Source organism: Lissotriton helveticus, chromosome 3_2 (assembly GCF_964261635.1).
Source record: "Lissotriton helveticus chromosome 3_2, aLisHel1.1, whole genome shotgun sequence".
Lineage (NCBI taxonomy): Eukaryota > Metazoa > Chordata > Amphibia > Caudata > Salamandridae > Lissotriton > Lissotriton helveticus.
In genome coordinates, this window is record NC_136062.1 from 339,692,145 (window position 1) to 339,714,549 (window position 22,405).

A 22,405-nucleotide genomic window follows, 5' to 3' on the forward strand; every position below is an offset into this window, starting at 1 on the left:
GGTGTCTTGAATTCGATGTTTTCTACGTTAGCATTTGCCTCTCGTAGAAATTCAAGTAAGTCTTCCCAGCCATACTCGGCACAGCTCAGAGTGAGGAACCATGTGGGAGTACCTAAGTTCCTCAGCATACATTTTAAATCACCATGACGACGGTACCAGTACTCATTAGTACCACGCTGACACGCCATGAGATTAATCAGGTGAGAATCCAAAATACTATCTTGGACATTCACTTTATCCATAAAATCACTTGCCGAGATGTTTTGCATGTGTATACCACTTTTCAAGATGTGGTTCACTGCATATGACAGTCCAGACAGATCGCTTTCAAACAGGAGATGAAACAAATAAGGAATGCATTGTCGAAACCTAGCATCTCCTGCATACAATCGCAAAGTCCGGTATTCAGAAGCAGGAATTTGATGAGGTCGCTCATCATATCTTCCTCCCTGACCTGTTGGAAAAAGCTGTGGGAAACACCGAGCTTCCAAACTTTCCTCCCAAACACTAATGGGACTCCCTTTGGCTTGTTTCATTTGAAACAACTCAATAGCATTCCCCATGACTTCCTTTGAATGCAAAGGATGAACACTATAATGTTCATATATTTCCTCACTAGTAGAGGGTTCTACTTTCTCAATTTGACCAGCACACAAATCGCTATCCTCTTCCTCACTTACTTCCTCTTCTTCAACATATACATTCTTATAGTATTTATTATTTTTTTTCAAATACAATGTTGCCTTTTTAACTTTCCTAACATCTACTAAATCTTGCCATATTTTCTTATTCTTTGTCGGAACCCCATTAACTAAGATAACCAGAGGTTCCTCTTCCACTTTTTCTACTCCAATTGTGTTAATGTTTTTCTTCAAATCTAGAGGCAAATAAACAACTCTTCCCTTTAATCCTCTCTGTAAATCTGATGGAGGCAATTTCCCTGTCTTTGGCTCCATTCTTACAATAGCCTGAAAGGGATGGATACTTTGAATCAAAATAGATTCATAAGTATTTAAATCCTTCAATTCAGAAGGAATCTCAACCAATTCCAGATTATTATGAACTGCTCTAGCAGGCATCTGGTTTTGTTTTAATTTGTTACAACAATAAGTACACACACGTTGATCCAATCCCAAATCAAAACAATTTTCTACCATCAAGTATGTTGCAAAATCCTTCCATTCACTATTATTTTCCCTTTCACTTTTTGCATATAAATCCACTAACTTAGTCTGATTCTTATAATAAGTGCGTCGACAACACACACAAGTGAAATTAGGCCTCTCACTTGATTTCATGTCAAACGTCGCAATTTCCCTCTGGAAATTATCTGTACTGGAAACATGTACAGTATCTTCCAAATGACCCTCTATTTCTTGCTCAATTTCAACATTCTCCTCTTTACTTCCAAAGTAACAAAACTCAATTTCTTCACATATATTCCTCACATCTATTTCAGAACCATGCAAAAGAGCCGCGCATAATTGTTTCAGCATAATTGCTGGACTCTTAGCATAATACAACAGTCTAACTAACTTCCTCACTTTGTTATGATGCACTGCTAGCATCCTGAAATGATGAAAAACACTCTGGCATACTCTCCTGGAAAGACAAGCCAGTGAATGACCATGCAAACCTGTCACTTCTCTCACTCTGCAAGGATCTAATTCTTGCAACAACCTCATTTTCTGCTTCAAACTTTTCTTGTTAAATGACCGTACAAAATCACAAAGCAAATTGATGGAATCCTGTCGCACACTGCAAATACTACTACACTTCCAGGTGTACACAGGACCCTTAGCACGTCTTCCTAAAACCTCATTACCTAACAACTCTTCTGCCTCTGTTGTCACAAGTTTTTCTTTTTCAACTGGACAACCATCTTTCACTTCATAAGCACGACCACTGATGTCAACTGCATGCACCAAATCATTATCCTGGAAATAACTCTCTTCATTAAAAAATGCCTCACAGCTTGAACTATGTATCCATTCTCCAGAAAAAACTTCACAAAAATTACTACGATTAACTATTCTCTTCCATCTACTATTTCTTTTGAAATCAAAAATTGCCTTGTTTAGCTTCCTAATTCTATTGATTATCAAAATAAATAACTTACGTTTAATTTCAAAAGCCTGATCAATAACTTTCTCAACTTTTTTTTTTCTCCTATAAAAAACTAATTTCTGTTGACCTTTCTTAATATTTTTTAACAAATTGCCAATTATCCTGTTACGGAACATTCGTTTACGAATCTCCGTAAACTGTTGTTTCCTTCTACTATCATGCACAGATTTATCTCTTGCTCTAGCAGTAACATTTTCATTTGTCCTTTTCTTTCCATTTGATTTACTTGTGTTGTTATGGATTGAAACATTTTCTGTACTAATATTTTTTTTATTAGAAATATTTTTTATGAAATATTTAGAGCTCTTACCCGGTGCTTTCTTCATCGCTTGAGAAATCTTTTTGTTAGAGGACTGCTGCATTTTTTTTTTCTCCTGCTGTCTTTGACGTTTTGCAGCCTTCATCTCTCTTATTTTTGTAGGCATAGTTGAATCTGAGGAAAAATATAATAAAAATGTTAATAAAAAAATATTATCAAACAGTAAATCAGTAATAGTGATCAAAAACATAACACACTACTTGACATTTTAAATAGAAGATTTTTTAGTCCTTGCAAATTTACAATACAGAAATAGCAGAAAAGAAATGAGATTTATATTTATGTTACCTATGCTATTTTATATGTGAATCTGATCTAATTTTATGAGCATATTTTAATATTTTATTGAAGACACTACACATAACCTGTTTTTGAAGGTGTCTTTATTTTTAAATTAAACGGTTTACCTTTTTACTTTTTATTGATTATAAATTTTAAAAATAAATGTTTATAATTCCAAAGGCTCAAGCAGGTCAGCTTCCCATCCTATATCATATAATTCGGACAAATCTGCATCCTCATCACGCTCTTCTTCATCCTCAGGATTTAAATCATCCAATGGATCAACATCCACTGATGTTTCAATTACAAGTTCAATGATGAGGTCAAAATCAACTGATTGCAGATTGTCGCTCATGTTGAGGTTGTCTTTATCTTTAAAGAAAGACAACAACAATGAGATGTTGCAGAGTAAGAGACAAATCTCACAGATTATAATAGTAAAATTATTTAACAAGAGTAACATTTTGCAGCTATTATTTAGCCATGTCCAGCGATGCTGAGCAGGTGAAGCCTATGTCTAATTTTTCACTGAACAGGACTCATCTGTTCTTAACCTTGGATAAGCCTCAACGACTCTGTGTCCCCTGCACATACTCAAATGTTAAAGTGCAGATTTATATTAAATGGCACATCCCCAGGCATGCACCAGTTAATGTGCACCACTGCTTTACCACCCATGGTGTGCCGCATTTACAATCAGATAGGAGAAAGCTGCTTCAAAACCCTGCGCCTGCTTGAAGCTGGCATAGGTCTTGACGCAGCATTGTATAGATGGGGCACCCCTGATCCTTGCTGGAGCTGCATCGCACTTACGATACAACTCCAGCAATGCGCCACCTTTACAGCACAGATGCGTCACGCATCTGTGCCTTTTTTGCCCCATGCTGCGCCGCATTGTAAATGCAGCACACCATGGGTGGCGGAACAGTGGCGCAGGATGACTGTCACATCCCTGGGGATGCGCCACTCATCATAAATCTATCCCTAAGCTTCTTATCTTGTTACAGATGAACTGCCATATGTATCATCAAAATATTTTACATATTATAAATAGCAAATTTTAAGGAATAAATAGCGATTCTTTACTATTCCTAATTTGCAATGAGCAAATTGCTAATTGCAAATTACCCATTCATTTCCATAGGCTAGGAGGCTCATAGGAATTAATGTTGCAAGTTGTGATTAGCAATTAGCTCATCACAAAATAGGATTTTTTTCAAGCGTGCAGGGGTATCTCAAGAACACCCTGCTGCACCCCTGAAAAAGAAATTTGGGAGCACATGGCACACCTACATGCCCTAATGGCATGTATGGGCGACATATGGGACCTTTTTTTTTTTTAAAAAAAAATTCTTTTTGAAAAGAATTCGCAAATTACCACAAACTACAAGTTGGTGGTAGTTTCCAAATCCTTAATATCATTTTTTACATATTTTTTTTTTATACATTGCATTTAAGGAATCACAAATTTTGAATTATTGACATTTTAAGTAATTTCCACATGTGCACTGTTTTCTAAATATAATTTGAAAATCGTTTTTGGGGAAAAGTAATGGTTTGCAAATTTATGACAAGGACATAATGGTGTATGCTTCTCTATAAGGCATTTCAGTATCTCTAATGTCATTTTTCCCATATTACATTATAAGACCTTTCCCCATGAAGCACATTCCTTGTAAATATGCTCCCACCAGTGCATTGCAAATTTAGATTTTGACTGTTTCAGACACATAGCCATGTTGAAAGTGACCCAAAAAAATTGCAAACGTTTAAAAAAAAAACATTCATGTGTCTTAATGACATTTTAAGTCATTTCCCCATGGACAATGTTTTCTAAGTGGCACAAAAGAGGTATACACCTATCATAAATCTGTCCCTAGAATTATAAATGATTAAATCAGGATGACAATAAGATGTGGCCTATCCAGAGGTTTGTTTAAGGTGAGGCCTACTCAGGATTGCAGATTAAAGTTATGCTTGATGAAGAATACAGAGGAGATAATTTATTGTAAAGACCTACCAATGAAGTAAGTGATTTCTACTTCATTGCACCAGTCATCATAAATGTATCCATAAGCTTCTTATCTTGTTAGACATCAACCGCCATATGTATCATATAACTATTTTGCATTTCCAAAAAAGCGAATTTTAAGGAATAAATAGCGATTCTTTACCATTCCATATTTGCGATGAGAAAATTGCTAATTGCAAATTACCCATTCATTTCCATGGGCTAGGAGGCTCATATAAATGAAGGTGCAATTTGCGATTAACAATTTGCTCATCACAAATTAGGAATTTATTCCAAAAGTGCAGGGGTGTCTCAAGAACACCCTGCTGCAACCCTGAGAAAGAAATTTGGGGGCATATGGCGAACATAAATTTTAACAACATTCCTTTACCTCAAAAACGATTTTCAAATCATAACTTCAAAACACTACACATGGGAAAATTACTTAAATTGTCCTTAAGACACATAAAAGCGTATTTTGATTGGCTTTCCTGCATGGTAGGGTCACTTTTAACATGGCTATGTAACATAAACATTCAAAATCAAAATTTTCAATGTACAGGTGGGAGCATATTTACAAGCAATTTGCGCCACAAAGAAAGGTCTGACATTAAAATGGGAAAAATAACATCAGGGACAGTCAATTGCCTTATAAAGAACCATACACCATTATGTCCTTCTCATGAATTTAAAAACAATTCCTTTTTCCCAAAAACGATTTTCAGATCATAATTTCAAAAAACTGCACATGAGAAAATGACTTAAAATGTCATTGAAACACATGAAAGCGTTTTTTTATTGGCTTTCCTGCATGGTTGGTTCACTTTTATCATGGCTATGTAACACAAACATTGATAATTAAAATTTTCATGCACATGTAAGAGCATATTTACAAGCAATTTGCGCCACAGAGAAAGGTCTTACACTAAAATGAGAAAAATAACATCAAGGACAGTCAATTGCCTTATAAATAACCATACACCATTATATCCTTGTCATGATTTTAAAAACAATTCCTTTTCCACAAAAACGATTTTCAAATCATAATTTCTAAACACTGCACATTAGAAAATGACTTAAAATGTCATTAAAACACATGAAAGCATTTTTTGATTGGCTTTCCAGCATGGTTGCGTCACTTTTAACATGGCTATATAACAAAAACATTCAAAATCAAAAATTTCCATGCACATGTGAGAGCATATTTACTAGCAAATTGCGCCACATAAATCATAATTTTCTCCTTAAAGCACACTATTCTCTATCTAAAGTAAAGAAATATTTTCTCACCTTAGCAAATACTTTGAGTTTGAAAACAGTCTCAGAAACACACCAATTTGTCTTCAGCAGAGCAAAAGGTATGCACTCCAGAGTCTGCAGCTATCAAAAGCACAGAAATGGTGTAATTCTTCACACATATTTCTCATGTCACCCAATCAAAACTCTTCCCTCACTTTTTTTCAAATGAAAACCCTTCCCCCTCTGCCCTTTCTGCCTATTTTCCATAGCAACCACCTCTTGGAGAAACTCTGGTGTTTGCAAATTCACACAACAATGTTGCAATTGAACTCTGAACTCTCAGTGCACCTGCATATCCAGTGCTTTCTTTCATTTAATGATTTTTTATTGACCACTCAAAATACATCTTTCAAAGAACACATCTCTACACCCTAACTTTCTGTTTTCATCAATCAAAATCCACCAATCACTGTTACTACTTCATGAACACAGAAACTCCACAGTTTTTTTCATTTCAAACTCACATTTTTTCAACTGCCATTTCATTGCCACACTTCATCTGACTGCAGGAGAACCTTCTCTCACCATGTTTTCTGTCTGGATTGTTGGTCATAGTTATATTCACTGGGCTCAAAGGTACGTTGAAAGCAGGAATTTACCTAACCTCAATTTACAAGATGTGGAAATTAAGTGGTTTGGCCAGAGAGGATTAAAATGTCACCAATTGATACCATTGGTGAAAACCTTTATGCATTTGCCAAAACCTGACCTGTTAATTGTGCACTGTGGAGGTAATGACTTGGGCACTTTGACTGGTGTAGGTCTGGAAATGCTTTTAAAGGACACCTTTGAGCAATTAATGGCACTTTTTCCTCAGACTGCCTTGGTATATTCAAATATATGCCAAAGACAGAAATGGAGGTGGTCAAACCAATTTTGTCCACAAATTGAGAAGTCGAGGAAGCATGTAAACAAATCTGTTTCAGCTTACATGAGAGACCATGGAATGGGCTCCCTGTACAACAATAACTTGCGTTACTACATGCAAGATATCTACAGAGGAGATGGAGTTCACTTCTCAGATGAGGGCAACAGAGTTTTCACTCTGAATTTAAAAATGTGCATTGGTACCTACTTATAAGTACCTAAATGTACCATAAACCCAAAAGCTCTTCTCAGAGCTACCCTACATCTAATCACTCACAATTATTTTTTTACTCTAACTATTTTCACTAATTTTCAACAAAATACGCTCCCTGGTGCGCTACCCGGTACGCGTACCGGGAGCTAACCTCGCGAAATTTTTAAAAAAAATGTTTTTTTTTCCGCACATATGGGCCTCCTCAGCCACCCTCACAAAACCTAGGGGGTCAAGATAAGTCTACCGTGCCCCCTTCTACCCATTCTGAACATTATTTGCCCTCCATCTTGTATCATAATTCGACCGAAACACAAAATGGTGAACTCCCGTTACGCTTAAGGTTCGCGTACCAGGGCGCTCACCGGTTCGCGTACCGGGTCGCTTCCTGGGAAGCGCACCATCAAAAAAGGTGGGAAAGTAGTTCACAGAAAAGCCACTGGAGACAATTTCACCAAATATAGAATAGCTCATACTACATACCAATCCCTACCATTTTCACAAATTTGATTGGAATTCCATTTAGCCATTTAGCCTGTAGTCCTCTCTAAATACCGTGAGGTAAATTACTTCACAAAACACATCTGAAGTGTTGGAATTGACAACCAATTAAAATGTTACTTTCATTTTCTACTTTTTTTACATGATATTTGATTGGTTATGTACCCGAATATATATAAAGGAAGAGAAGGAAACACAGCCATTTTGACTACTACTTCCTGGTGTACATTTCATTTGGATTTTCATTAATAACTTCAACTTCTTTTTAAAGGTAAGTTGTTATTTTTAAAACTGAAGTATATTGTGCACTTTAAGTTAATATGGCAAACTTTTTCTGTTAGTTATATACTATCCCTCTGTAGTACTTATAAATTTAGATACACTTTTTTATATTCCTACTTCCACTCTGATACTATACACTGCCCAAAGATAAATTCTCTGATAAAAACTGCCTATCTAAAATTAATCCCAACAGTGCCCTACCTCTACTAATATATATATTTTTTATGCAAATTTCAGGAAAAATGGAAAGTGAACAAAACATTTCATTTGAAATTGTCCTTCCAGAGTCCAACACAGAAATCATTGATCCAAATGAGATTGAATTTATGGATGAAACATGGGACCAAGAACTACTGCAATGTGTGCAAGCAGTAGATAACCTCCTTGCAAATGAGGACATTTTACAACCTCAGAGACTACAATCTATATTCCATGATTATGAAATTTCTGACAATGAAATGTTAGAAAGTTTAATAAATTATGAAACACAATAAAAAAAGTTTAAAAAAAAAAAATAATAATCAACAAAACCAACAATCAATTAACATACAGCATTTGAAAAGTCTATCATTCATTTTTTATTGTGATACGCTCCCCAGTACGCTTCCCGGTTCGCGTACCGGGCGCTAACCACGAAAAAAAACAAAAAAATTTTTTTTTTTTTTTGCTTAGCGGGGCCCCTTTAAAGCCTCCACATCAAACCTAGGGGGTCAGGGAGTATCTACTATGCCCCCTTAAGGTCATTTGCCCCTTCGCTTTTGACCTCCTCTTGTCTCTCGATCCTACCGAGAGACAAGATGGCGGCCGCTCCGGACTGTTTAGAATGTTGACAGACACCGGAGAGCCAATCAACTTCGCTACGCGAAGTTCCGTTACGCGTCAAGTACGCGTACCGGGGCGCTGCCTGGTCCGCGCTTACAGATATATATCTTTTTTTGAACGTTATTTTCTCAAAATCCACTGCAGCACATATATTAAGACCTACAAAAGGCACATCGGGCTACCAGTCCCTACAATTTTGCCAAGTTTCGTGCAAATCCATTCAGCCGTTCGGGCTAAAAGTGAGGCTAACCGCCCTATGGAAAACTCAATGTTAAAAACACGTTTTGGGACCCCCCTTTTTTCTCGGCCCCCCCTGGACCAACTCCCCCCAAATTTCCAGTGGCTGCTCAGAAACAAAATGTTCCATTTTCCAGAAAATTTCAGCCAATTCCGTCCACAAACGCCAAAGTTATTAGACATAGAATTTTCAAAAATCCCATAGGGAAAAAATCCTAACTATATATACCTACTGGCGACCGCCAGTAGGTAATATATATATATATATATATATATATATATATATATATATATATATATATATATATATATATATATATATATATTCACTGAAAAAACCATAGGTTATAGACCATATATAGTTAGGAATTAGCTTTTACAAAACCTTGAAAATTCACTGAAAAAAACATAGGTTATAGACCATATATAGTTAGGAATTAGCATTTAGAAAACCTTATTTTACTCACACAAAACCATTGAAATTCCATATATAGTTAGTTGCACTAACTATATATCGCGCACCCGCAATCCACTGCTGATGATGTCACATATTACATCATTCATGACATGGACAGTGACATCACTGATGACATCACTTTTTTTCAGTGAATTTTCAAGGTTTTGTAAATGCTAATTCCTAACTATATATGGTCTATAACCTATGGTTTTTTCAGTGAATTTCATTGGTTTTTTAACAGCTAATATCTGTAGCTGTAAAATGTATTCTTCTTTAAATCCAAAAATATATTTTATATGTTTATTAATAATTTTTTTTTTAAATATTTTTTTTCTTCGTTCCCGCTTCGCGAATCGGGAAGCTTCCCGTTAGCTGACCTTGATGCCGCGAAATAGACCGCGAGCCGGTAAACGTTTCTTTACCGCAACTGCCGCGTTAGAAAACAACATCGTGACGCCTCCCGTCCGCATGACGTTTCGCGTTGTCGCGTGATACGTCATATGACGTGCTACGTTAGCGAACTGGTACGCTTACCGAGTCGCAAAGCACAGGTTTCTGGAAGCAAACCTGGAGGCCCTGCAAAGCGCTTAACGTAAACACAGCAGGTCATGTGACTTGGTAATAACACTTTTCATTGGTTCATTTCGCTTTTGGTTTCCTAATGATGTAAGACTAGGTCATATAATCTAAAATGAACACTTTTCATTGGTTGAGAACTATTGTTTTTCCCAAATGATGAAAACCCCTCCTTCTTTCCTCACTCTGACTTTCATCTTTGTGAGATAAAGACCCTTTGTTACCAGTGAGCAATGGCTTCTTTAGTAGCTTCAGCTGGTGCTTCCCCACCACCTCCACCACATCCAAGGAAGAGTGGACCACCTGCTCAAGTTACAATTCAGCAAGAAGAGGAAGAAGAAGAACAGAACGACGAGCACGAAGAGAGGCACTTTTTGCCTGAGGAGCCCAGGACGTCTCACCGGAAAGAAAACTTCATTTGGCAATTTTTTAAAATTCCCAAAGGTCAGAAAAAAGTAAATGCAAGATACGTAACTTGCCTTATATGTCAAGATAGACTGTCCAGAGGGACCGACAAAAAATACAGTTTCGGAAACTACACAATGCATCGCCATATGACTAGGTGGCATCCTAACAACTACAGTGCTGCACAGTTTCGTAACGACCTAGATAATCTCCCTATTATGGCCAGAAGATCTGTTGTACCGGAAGTAACGGGACCAGAGGGCAGGGAGATGGTGCCAAATATACAAACGAGATTTCATGAAGTAAAACAAGTCTGCGTACATTGCAGTGGATTCATTTGCTACGGAGAAAGAAGCATCACTCTGATCAACAGAGCTATTGACTATCATATGCAAGTTTGTACGAAACGCCCCAAATAATAAATACTTTTTTTTTGTTTTGTTGCTCCTGTTGAGCCCTTTACAATGAATCGTTTTCATTGCCCCCTCCAAGAAAAAACCAAAAAAATATAAAACTGTTCAGAAAAATTCAAAAAAAGTAAAAAAATGTTCAGAAAAATAATAAAAAAAATATAAAACAACAAAAACAATAAAAAAAAAGTTCTTTTCAGAACTACCTCCCCGTTATTAAAAAATTGGTACAATATTTGGAACTGTGCCAACCTCTATTTCTCGTAGTTTGCTTCCCAGTTCGCTCGCCGGTACGCGAACCGGAAGTGAACCAAAATGTTTTTTTTTTAAAAAAGAACAGTAAGTATAAGGGAAGGAAACAGACACTTATGTTAAAAGAAAGACAGCTATAGGGGAGTAAACTAGAGATACTATTACCCGTAATCCACTGCTGATGATGTCACATATTACATCATTCATGACATGCTCAGTGACATCATCAGCAGAGGATTGCGAGTTTTTTGGCAACGTGCCTTATCCACGGTTTAATAACGCTGCCTTTTGCTTTATATAAGTTTTCAAATTGTATGAAATATATACCAATAGGTCGTTATGAACCTTTAGGTAGTGCTTTTCTTCATGAGGTCTGGTCGCTTCCATACACATACAGATGTTTCAAAGATGATCAAGAAGTTTATCTGAATGGAGAGGAATGCACTGAGACGCCAGATCATTCACTAATGTGTAGGCACATACAGTTACACGGTTCATGCAACAAACACCGACCAAATATGGCTTGCGTGTTGCAAGGCACGCCAGTTCCTGCTATCATCCCCACGTTCAAGTTGTTGGAAAATGGTAGTTATTTGATGCTCAATAATGAAGATTGTTCTGGGTTAATTAAAAGTATTCCTTTTATCGTAACAGTAAGTGAACGGGTTATTTGCTGCAGAAATGTTCTATTTCCTCCCACACATGAACATAGGGAGTTTTCAATCTGGCCACAAATACCAACCTTGGGACACGTTTCAACGGCATGGCAAGAATAAGAGCTCTTTTGTCTCAGAGAGAGGTGGCCTTGAGTTCGGCCCGTGAAACTTTCGTACTTCACATAGCGAACACCCGTACAGAGGTGCACACCCTTTTCAATACTGATTCGCCTTTGCATTTCAGCAAGATGGTTCGGACTATCTTTAACGCGTCCTCCACAAAGGCCCTGGCGCACTTTTTTAAAGTTGTTACCAGTGGTCTCGTGACTTCATTTGAGAAAATCTTTGGAGTCATCCCTGCTTTCTTTCATTCTATTTTCTCCACTGTGCTTCGTGGATTCCCATTTTTACTTGCATTACCAGCGGACGCTCTTGTGCTTTTTTACATTTTTAAATATGGATGTCCCTCCTGTGCAAGCTCCCGCCCTGCAGCTGCTGACACTGTTCCGCAATCGCATGCTAGAATATTATGGCACAATGCCGTTGGCGATATTAAGCACGGCATATGGATTATCTTTTCGATTCTCCTACTTCACCTGTGTCCAGCCTGTATTTCACTGCCTGACCTGTGATTTCGATTGGGCCATTGATTTGTGTCTCTGCGGACCGGTTTCTCCTGACGTCGACTTTAATCAGCTGATGAGTCCTATCATTACTCACGAGTTGGTTTGTCCTGGCGAAAGGATTATGGCTGTGGCATTGATGCATGGACTAATTGGTCCCTGGAATTTACTGGCGGCAACACAGTCTTTCTTGGAACAGAGCTTTCTTGAAAACCCACCGAGCTGTCCTCTGATGGTGATAGAGGATCCGGTGCTGGGAGAGCACGTATGTTCTTTTCCGCTTTTAAATTGGATGGCTGAACTCTTTTCGGATGAAGACGGTGACTTCCTATTGGAGGCTGTTGCAGCTTATTTTGCATACACAGTTATGTCATAGACCTTTTTCATGTTTGATATGCTGAGTACTAGCATTTCATTGACAATTCATTGAGTTATTTGTCAAGTTTTTATTATTTAGCTTGCCTATTGGCTTAAGACTCGATAAAGTACTTGGCTGTTTTATTTTTCTTTAGCATTAAATTTTCCTAGTTTTTAATGTTTTACCTTGCGGACCGTCCACATATAAAGTTGCAATCTGCTCTCATGAGATGGCACTTCTATTATCTTATTCAGTTCGTTTCCGGATCATGGGGAGGTGTCATCTAGGTCCTGGATATCTTTACACCGTGTTAAGTTAGCATGGGCTCATTACCGGTTTAAACGCCATTTTTCCTTTTTTGCAACTTCTGCACACGACACTTAGTTGTTGCTTTAGCTTTCAACCTAGTAGTTCATCGTGGTTTACATAAGAATAATATGTTATTGCTCTACTATCTGCTTTGCTTGTTAAACTATATCTGTACAGCGAGTGCTGAAGTTTCAAGAACAACACGATACAGAATTGTTATGAGGTCTGATCTCCACGACTTCATACTCATAACATAAGTGCAGCTTCTGCCAATTCTGGGCATGAGGCGGGTTTTATATTGCTTTGCCGAACACACATACACAACAGTTGATGCGGTTCACATGAAGAGAGAGCTGGTGTATGCTGATGTGATTCCTTCAAATCTAAGACACTAAAGTATGGGCACGCCCTAAACCAACACAAACAGACCTTCTTAGCAAATAATATAATATGTGTATTAGGGAGGGTGAGATATAAGCAGCCGCGGGCCGTGGAGGGAGTTACGGTGGGACAGGGAGGCGGGGAGGGGGAGGGGCAGGGTGGAGCCCTCTCCACCCTGCCCCTCCCCCTCCCCGCCTCCCTGCCCCACCGTAACTCCCTCCACGGCCCGTGGCTGCTTATAAGTGTTGCTAACTCTTATTCATTTACAGCATGTTAACATACTGTCACCATTCGCTTTTTATGAACTAGTAACTATGCTGGTACTTTTGCTACTGATAATATGTGTACTTGTATTATCTAAGATACTACGCCTGAGAAGAAGGCATTAGTAAATAAACATTTCAAATACACATGTGTTCTTCTTAACTCCATGTTCTGGTTTCTAAGAAATATATAGCGACCGACTGTTCATGAGTTCCACGTATCCTGAGGTACTATAAGTTCATATTCTGGATTGTCTAAACATTAAGAGTTTGTTATATCCAATGTGACACTGTACCTAGCTTGCTAAGGGGTTTTTTATTACTAAGGTGAGTTTTGGGGCACCCTAATTCGCCGAGGTTCCAATCCTCTGTCCACAGTTCTGTGTGAGAACAGAAACCCTGCGACAGGGGCACCCCCGACCCTTGCTGGAGCTTCATCACACTTGCGATACAACTCCAGCAATGCACCACCTTTACGGCACAGATACATCACGCATCTGTGCTGTTTTTTGCCCCATGATGCGCCGCATTGTAAATGCAGCACACCATAGGTGACGGAACAGCGGCACAGAATGACTAACACATCCCTGGTGATGCGCCAGTCATCATAAATCTATCCCTATGCTTCTTATCTTGTTAGAGATGAACCACCATATGTATCATCAAAGTTTTTTGCATTTCCTAAATAGCGAACTTTAAGGAATAAATAGCGATTCTTTACCATTCCTAGTTTGCGATGAGCTATTTGCTAATTACAAATTACCCATTCATTTCCTTCATTTCCATAGGGCGGTTGGACTCACTTTTAGCTCGAACGGCTGAATGGATTTCCACGAAACTTGGCAAAATTGTAGGGACTGGTAGCCCGATGTGCCTTTGCTATGTCTCAAGATATATGCTCCAGTGGTTTTTACGAAAATTAACTTTGAAAAATATATATTGGGCTACATTGGCCTATATATATGTTGGAGCCCAAATGTAGCCCAATGTAGCCCAATGAAGCCCAATGAAGCCCAATGTAGCCCAATGTAGCCCAAAGATGGCCGCCAGAGACAAAAAAAACAAATGTAGCCCAAATATCAGCCAGATGTAGCCCAACTATAGCCCAGTGACAGAATGACCAATCAGCTTCGCAAACCTCCGTTACGCGAAGCGGAGCGCTGTTACAGATATATATCTTTTTTTGAACGTTAATTTCTCAAAATCCACTGGAGCACATATATTGAGACCTAGCAAAGGCACATCGGGCTACCAGTCCCTAATATTTTACCAAGTTTCGTGCAAATCCATTCAGCCGTTCGATTTTTATTATTATTATTTTTTTTTTGCCCCGCGGGGCCCTTTTAAAACCTCCACATCAAACCTAGGGGGTCAGCGAGGATCTACTATGCCCCCTTATGGTCATTTGCCCCTTCGCTTTGGCCTCCTCTTGTCTCTCGATCCTACCGAGAGACAAGATGGCGGCGGCTACGGACTGTTTGGAATGTTTACAGACGCCGGAAAACCAATCAGCTTCGCTTCACAAAGCTCCGTTGCGCGAAAAGTACGCGTACTGGAGCGCTGCCCGGTCCGCTGTTACAGATATATATCTTTTTTTAAACGTTAATTTCTCAAAATCCACTGTAGCACATATGTTGAGACCTACAAAAGGCACATTGGGCTACCAGTCCCTACAATTTTGCCAAGTTTCGTGCAAATCCATTCAGCCGTTCGGGCTAAAAGTGAGGCCAACCGCCCTATGGGAAACTCAATGTTAAAAACACGTTTTGGGACCCCCCTTTTTTCTCGGCCCCCCCTTGACGAAACCCCCCCAAATTTTCAGGGGCTGCTCAGAAACAACATGTTCCATTTTCCTGAGAATTTCAGCCAATTCCGTCCACAAACGCCAAAGTTATTAGACATAGAATTTTCAAAAATCCCATAGAGAAAAAATCCTAACTATATATACCTACTGGCGACCGCCAGTAGGTAATATATATATTACCTATATATATATATTACCTACTGGCGGTCGCCAGTAGGTATATATAGTTAGGATTTTTTTCCTATGGGATTTTTGAAAATTCTATGTCTAATAACTTTGGTGTTTGTGGACGGAATTGGCTGAAATTTTCAGGAAAATGGAACATTTTGTTTCTGAGCAGCCCCTGAAAATTTGGGGGGGGTTTCGTCAAGGGGGGGCCGAGAAAAAAGGGGGGTCCCAAAACGCGTTTTTCCCATGTTAATTTCCATAGGGCGGTTGGCCTCACTTTTAGCCCGAACGACTGAATGGATTTGCACGAAACTTGGCAAAATTGTAGGGACTGTTAGCCCGATGTGCCTTTGCTAGGTCTCAATATATGTGCTCCAGTGGATTTTGATAAATTAACGTTCAAAAAAATATATATACCTGTAATAGCGCTCTGGGTAGCGCCCCGGTTCGCGTACCGGACGCGTAACGGAACTTCGCGAAGCGAAGCTGATTGGCTCGCCGGTGTCTGTCAACATTCTAAACAGTCCGGAGCGGCCGCCATCTTGTTTCTCGGTAAGATCGAGAGACAAGAGGAGGCCCAAACAAAGGGGGAAATGACCATAAGGGGGCATAGTAGATCCTCCCTGACCCCCTAGGTTTGATGTGGAGGCTTTAAAAGGGCCCCGCGGGGCAAAAAAAAAAAATTTAAATTGTTTTTTTGCGTGGGGAGCGCCCGGTACGCGCACCGGGAAGCGGTCTGGGGAGCGTACTATGAGGGAAAAAGAATGATAGACTTTTCAAATATTGAATGTTTATTGATTGTTCGTTTTGTTGTTTTTTTTTTTTTTATTTAAGTAGCAATATGTATGTTTATTAAATATAAATTTATTTTTGTGATTGTTTTTCAAAATTTAATAGAACGTCTAACATTTGACTGTCCGAAATGTCGTCATTTTCAGTGAACTTAACATCCAACATTTGAGTGTCTGAAATGTCCTCATTTTGAAGGAGGAAATCTACAAATTGTACACATTGTAGTAGTTCATGGTCCCGTGATTCATCCATGAATTCAATGTCATTTGGTTCAATGTTTACTTGATTGGTCTCTGCAAGGACAATTTCAAATGACACTTTTTGTTCTCCTTCCATTTTTCCTGAAATTTGCATAAAAAAAAATATATATCAGTAGAGATAGGGCACTGTTGGGATTAATTTTAGATAGGTTGTTTTTAAAAGTGATTTTATCTTTGGGCAGTGTATGGTATCAGACTGGAAGTAGAAATATTAAAAAGTGTATGTGAAGAAACCTAAGTAAATTCATAATTATACAAGACAAGCATAAATCCATCCATAACTATAACAGAGAAGTCTATCTAAATCTATAACTATTACAGAGGGATAGTATATAACTATCAGAAAAAGTTTTCCATATTAACTTAAAGTGCACATTATATTTCAGTTTTCAAAATAACATCTTACCTTTTAAAAACAAGTTTAAGTTGTCAGTGAAAATGCACTTGCAATGTACTTCAGGAAGTAGTAGTCAAAATGGCTGTGTTTCTCTCTCTTTTTTTATATATATTCAGGTACATAACCAATCAAATGTCAGGTAAAAAAAGTAGAAAATGAAAGTAATATTTTCATTGGTTGTCAATTCCAAAACTTCAGATGGGTTTTGTGAAGTAATTTACCTCAGGGTATTTAGAGAGGTCTACAGGCTAAATGGCTAAATGGAATTCCAACCAGATTTGTGAAAATGGTAGGGATTGGTATGTAGTATGAGCTAATCTATATTTGGTGAAAGTGTCTCCAGTGGTTTATCTGTAAATTACTTTCCCACATTTTTTAAGCGAGCGCTTCCCAGTGCGCGCCCCGGTACGCGAACCGGCAGCGTTACGGGAGTCCTCCATTTTGTGTTTCGGTAAAATTGAGATACAAGATGGACGGCAAATAATGTTCAGAATGGATAGAAGGGGGCACGGTAGACGTATCCTGACCCCCTAGGTTTTCTGAGGGTGGCTGAGGAGGCCCATATGTGCGGAAAAAAAACAAATTTTTGTAAAATTTTCGCGCGGTTAGCGTCCGGTGCGCGTACCGGGAAGCGCTCCGGAAAGCGTAAATTGTGAAAATTAGTAAAAAAAAAGTTACATTTAAAATTTGTTTATATTGATAATAGTTAGGGTAGCTCTGAGAAGAGCTTTTGGGTCTGTGGTAGATTTAGGTACTTATAAGTAGGTAGCAATACATATTCTTAAATTCAGGATGAAAACTCTGTTCCCCTCATCTGAGAAGTGAACTCCATCTCCTCTGTAGATATCTTGCATGTAGTAACGCAAGTTATTGTTGTAGATGCAGCCCATTCCATGGTCTCTCATGTAGGCTGAAACAGACTTATTTACATGCTTCCTCGATTTCTCAATTTGTGGACAAAATTTGTTGGACCACCTCCATTTCTGTCTTTGGCATATATTGGAATATACCAAGGCAGTTTGAGGAAAAAGTGCCATCAATTGCTCAAAGGTGTCCTTTAAAAGCATTTCCAGACCTACCCCAGTCAAAGTGCCCAAGTCATTTCCTCCACAGTGTACAATTAACAGGTCAGGTTTTGGCAAATGCAAAAAGGTTTTCACCAATGGTATCAATTGGTGACATCTTAATCCTCTGTGGCCAATCCACTTGATTTCCACATTTTGTAAATTGAGGTTGTGTAAATTTCTGTTATCAGCATACCTTTGAGCCCAGTGGATGTAACTATGTCCAACAATCCAGACAGAAAACATGGTGAGAGGATGTTCTGCTGCAGTCAGATGAAGTGTAGGTATGAAATGGCAGTTGAAACAGTAGGAGTTTGTAATGAAAAAAACTGTGGAGTTTCTGTGCTAATGAATCAGTAACAGTGATTGGTGGGTTTTGATTGCTGAAAACAGAAAGTTAGGGTGCATGGATGAGTTCTTTGAAAGATGTAATTTGAATCGTCAAGAAAAAATCATTTTATGAAAGATTGCACTGGATACGCAGTTGAACTGAGAGTTCAGAGTTCAATTGAAACATTGTTGTGTGAACTTGCAAACATCAGAGGTCTTTCAGGAGGTGGTTGCTATGGAAAAAAGGCAGAAAGGGCAGAAGGGGGAAGGGTGTTGATTTGAAAAAAGTGAGGGAAGAGTTTTGATTGGGTGACATGAGAGATATGTGTGATGAATTAGAGCATTTCTGTGCTTTTTTTGGCTGCAGCCTCTGGAGTGCATACCCTTTGCTCTTCTGAAGACAAATTGGTGTGTGTCTGAGACTGTTTTGAAACTCAAAAAGTATTTGCTAAGGTGAGAAAAGATTCATTTAATTTAAATAGAGAATAGTATGCTTTAAGGAGAAAATTATGAAGAAAGTTGTGTATTTAAAATGTTGCTTTGTGTCAAGTGTTTTACAAATAGATTTTGTCTCTTTGAGTAACATAGCCATGTTACATAGGCATGTTAAAAGTGACGCAAAAATGGTGCAAGGGCCTTAAAAAAACGCTTTCATGTGTCTTAGGGCATTTTAAGTCACTTCCCCATGAATGTAGGTATATAATGACTTTACATGATGTGTTTAAAAACGTTTTTTGAAATCAATTAGGTTTCTTGATATGTACTGCTAGAGTTTCATAGGTTGCTTGCGGCATATTTACAAGGCCTTTGAGTTCCTTTGATGTTATTTTTCCCATTTTAATTTAAGACATTTCATTGTGGTGCAAGGTCCTTGTAAATACGCCCCCATGTGTGCTTGGCAAATTTAGATTTTGATTCTTTGAGTTACATAGCCATGTTAAAAGTGACGCAAAAATGGTGCAAGGGCCTTAAAAAAACACTTTCATGTGTCTTAGGGCATTTTAAATCACTTCGCCATGAATGTAGGTATATAATTACTTTAAATGATGTGTTTAAAAACGTTTTTGGAAATCAATTAGGTTTCTTGATATGTACTGCTAGAGTTTCATAGGTTGCTTGGGGCATATTTACAAGGCCTTTGAGTTCCTTTGATGTTATTTTTCCCATTTTAATTTAAGACATTTCCTTGTGGTGCAAGGTCCTTGTAAATACGCCCCCATGTGTGCTTGGCAAATTTAGATTTTGATTCTTTGAGTTACATAGCCATGTTAAAAGTGACACAAAAATGGTGCAAGGGCCTTAAAAAAACGCTTTCATGTGTCTTAGGGCATTTTAAGTCACTTCCCCATGAATGTAGGTATATAATTACTTTACATGATGTGTTTAAAAACGTTTTTTGAAATCAATTAGGTTTCTTGATATGTACTGCTAGGGTTTCATAGATTGCTTGGGGCATATTTACAAGGCCTTTGAGTTCCTTTGATATTATTTTTCCCATTTTAATTTAAGACATTTCCTTGTGGTGCAAGGTCCTTGTAAATACGCCCCCATGTGTGCTTGGCAAATTTAGATTTTGATTCTTTGAGTTACATAGCCATGTTAAAAGTGACGCAAAAATGGTGCAAGGGCCTTAAAAAAACGCTTCCATGTGTCTTAGGGCATTTTAAGTCACTTCCCCATGAATGTAGGTATATAATTACTTTACATGATGTGTTTAAAAACGTTTTTTGAAATCAATTAGGTTTCTTGATATGTACTGCTAGAGTTTCATAGGTTGCTTGGGGCATATTTACAAGGCCTTTGAGTTCCTTTGATGTTATTTTTCCCATTTTAATTTAAGACATTTCCTTGTGGTGCAAGGTCCTTGTAAATACGCCCCCATGTGTGCTTGGCAAATTTAGATTTTGATTCTTTGAGTTACATAGCCATGTTAAAAGTGACGCAAAAATGGTGCAAGGGCCTTAAAAAAACGCTTTTATGTGTCTTAGGGCATTTTAAGTCACTTCCCCATGAATGTAGGTATATCATTTCTTTACATGATGTGTTTAAAAACGTTTTTTGAAATCAATTAGGTTTCTTGATATGTACTGGTAGAGTTTCATAGTTTGCTTGGGGCATATTTACAAGGCCTTTGAGTCCCTCTGATGTTATTTTTCCCATTTTAATTTAAGACATTTCCCCGTGGTGCAGGTCCTTGTAAATACGCCCCCATGTGTGCTTAGCAAATTTAAGTACTGATAGTGTGTGCTTCTACATAGGACCTGTGTTGTGTTTTCAAATTATGACCAGTTTTTTTTTTTTTTTTCTTTTAAACACTTTTCACATTTATGAGAAGGTGATATTGGTGTCTGCTTCTTTAAATAAATATTGAACTGAGAAATATTAAACTGAGGCTTCTGTAAGTGTCAAGGGAGGTGAGTAATGTACATTGCTCTGTTGTATACAGTCCTCATTTTCAGCATACTCTTGGATATGCTAGACTACATCTGCACAATGAGATAACTAAGCTGAGGAAACACAGGTGATGTGATTGTGAATTGAGCAAAACTATTTGCACGTTTTTCAATTACATCACCTGTGTTTCCTAACATTACGAATCACATTGTGCAGATGAGGTTTAGGCCTGTCCAGGAAGATAGAGGAGGTCTGGCCTTTGTTCAAGAGTGCAATGGACATGACTCACTTCATTGTTAGGCCTGCACATGTATCATCTCCTCTGTACTCTTCAATAAGCCTAAATTTCATTTGCAACCCTGAGTAGGCCTCACCTCAAACACACCTCTGGATAGGCCACACCTTATCGTCATCTTGAATCAATCATTTAAAATGTTAGGGGCAGATTTATGATGACCGTGTGCCTCTTTTGTGCCGCTGTTGCGTCACTTTTGTGACGCAGCAGCAGTGCAAAAGATACACCATGTTGTAAGATAGGCCTCACTTCATCTGCAACATGATACCGTCAGTTTAAACTGTATACATTTAGGACTGTGTAGGGGGCATGGAGAAGATGAGCAAAAGGTACGCTATGTTGCGACATATTTACAACTTGATGCATCTAGGCAGATGTGTCATGCTGTAAAGTCCTGTGCCACATGAAACTTGCGTCAGGTTTCATGTGGGCGTTTTTTTGCAGGGTGGCCAGTCATTTAGGTGAAAGCCGTGTAAAACTAACACAGTAAAATTAAGAAGATTTTACTGAGTCAGCTTTATGGCATTGCTGAATCAAATCCTCACACCTGTTTGAAACAGGCATAAGGAGTGATGCACCATGCAATGTGTGGCTTGCCCCTGTGCCGTTTTTGTGGAATAGATGTGTGACGCATCTGTGCTGTTTTTGCTCAATGGTGCTCTGCATTGTAAATGCGGCACATCATGGGTGGCAGAGCAGTGGCGTACGTTAACTGGTGCATCCCTGGGGATGCGCCAGTTAACATAAATCTGCTCCTTTAAATTTAAGTATTAGCAGGGGACACAGTGTTGGTGAGGCTTATCCAAGGTTAGGAAGATTTGAGTCCTGTTCACTGAAAATTTGGACATAGGCCTCAACTCCTCAGCATCGCTGGACATGGTTAAATAATATCTGCAAAATGTTACTCTTGTTAAACAATTTTACTATTATAGTCTCTGAGATTTGTCTCTTAGTCTGCAACATCTCATTGTTGTTCTCTTTTTTTAAAGATAACGACAACATCAAGCATGAGTGATAATGAGCAGTCTGTTGATCTCGATCTTATCATTGGACTTGTCATCGAAACGTCAGTGGAAGTAGATCCCTTGGATGATTTAATCCTGTGGATGATGAAGAAGTTGATGAGGATGCTGATTTGGCAGAATTGTATGACATAGGGTGGGCAGCTGACCTGCTCGAGCCTATTAACCTATAAAGACTTTTAAAAATAAATTTAAGTTACTCGAAATGAAAAGTAACCATGTAAACCGTTT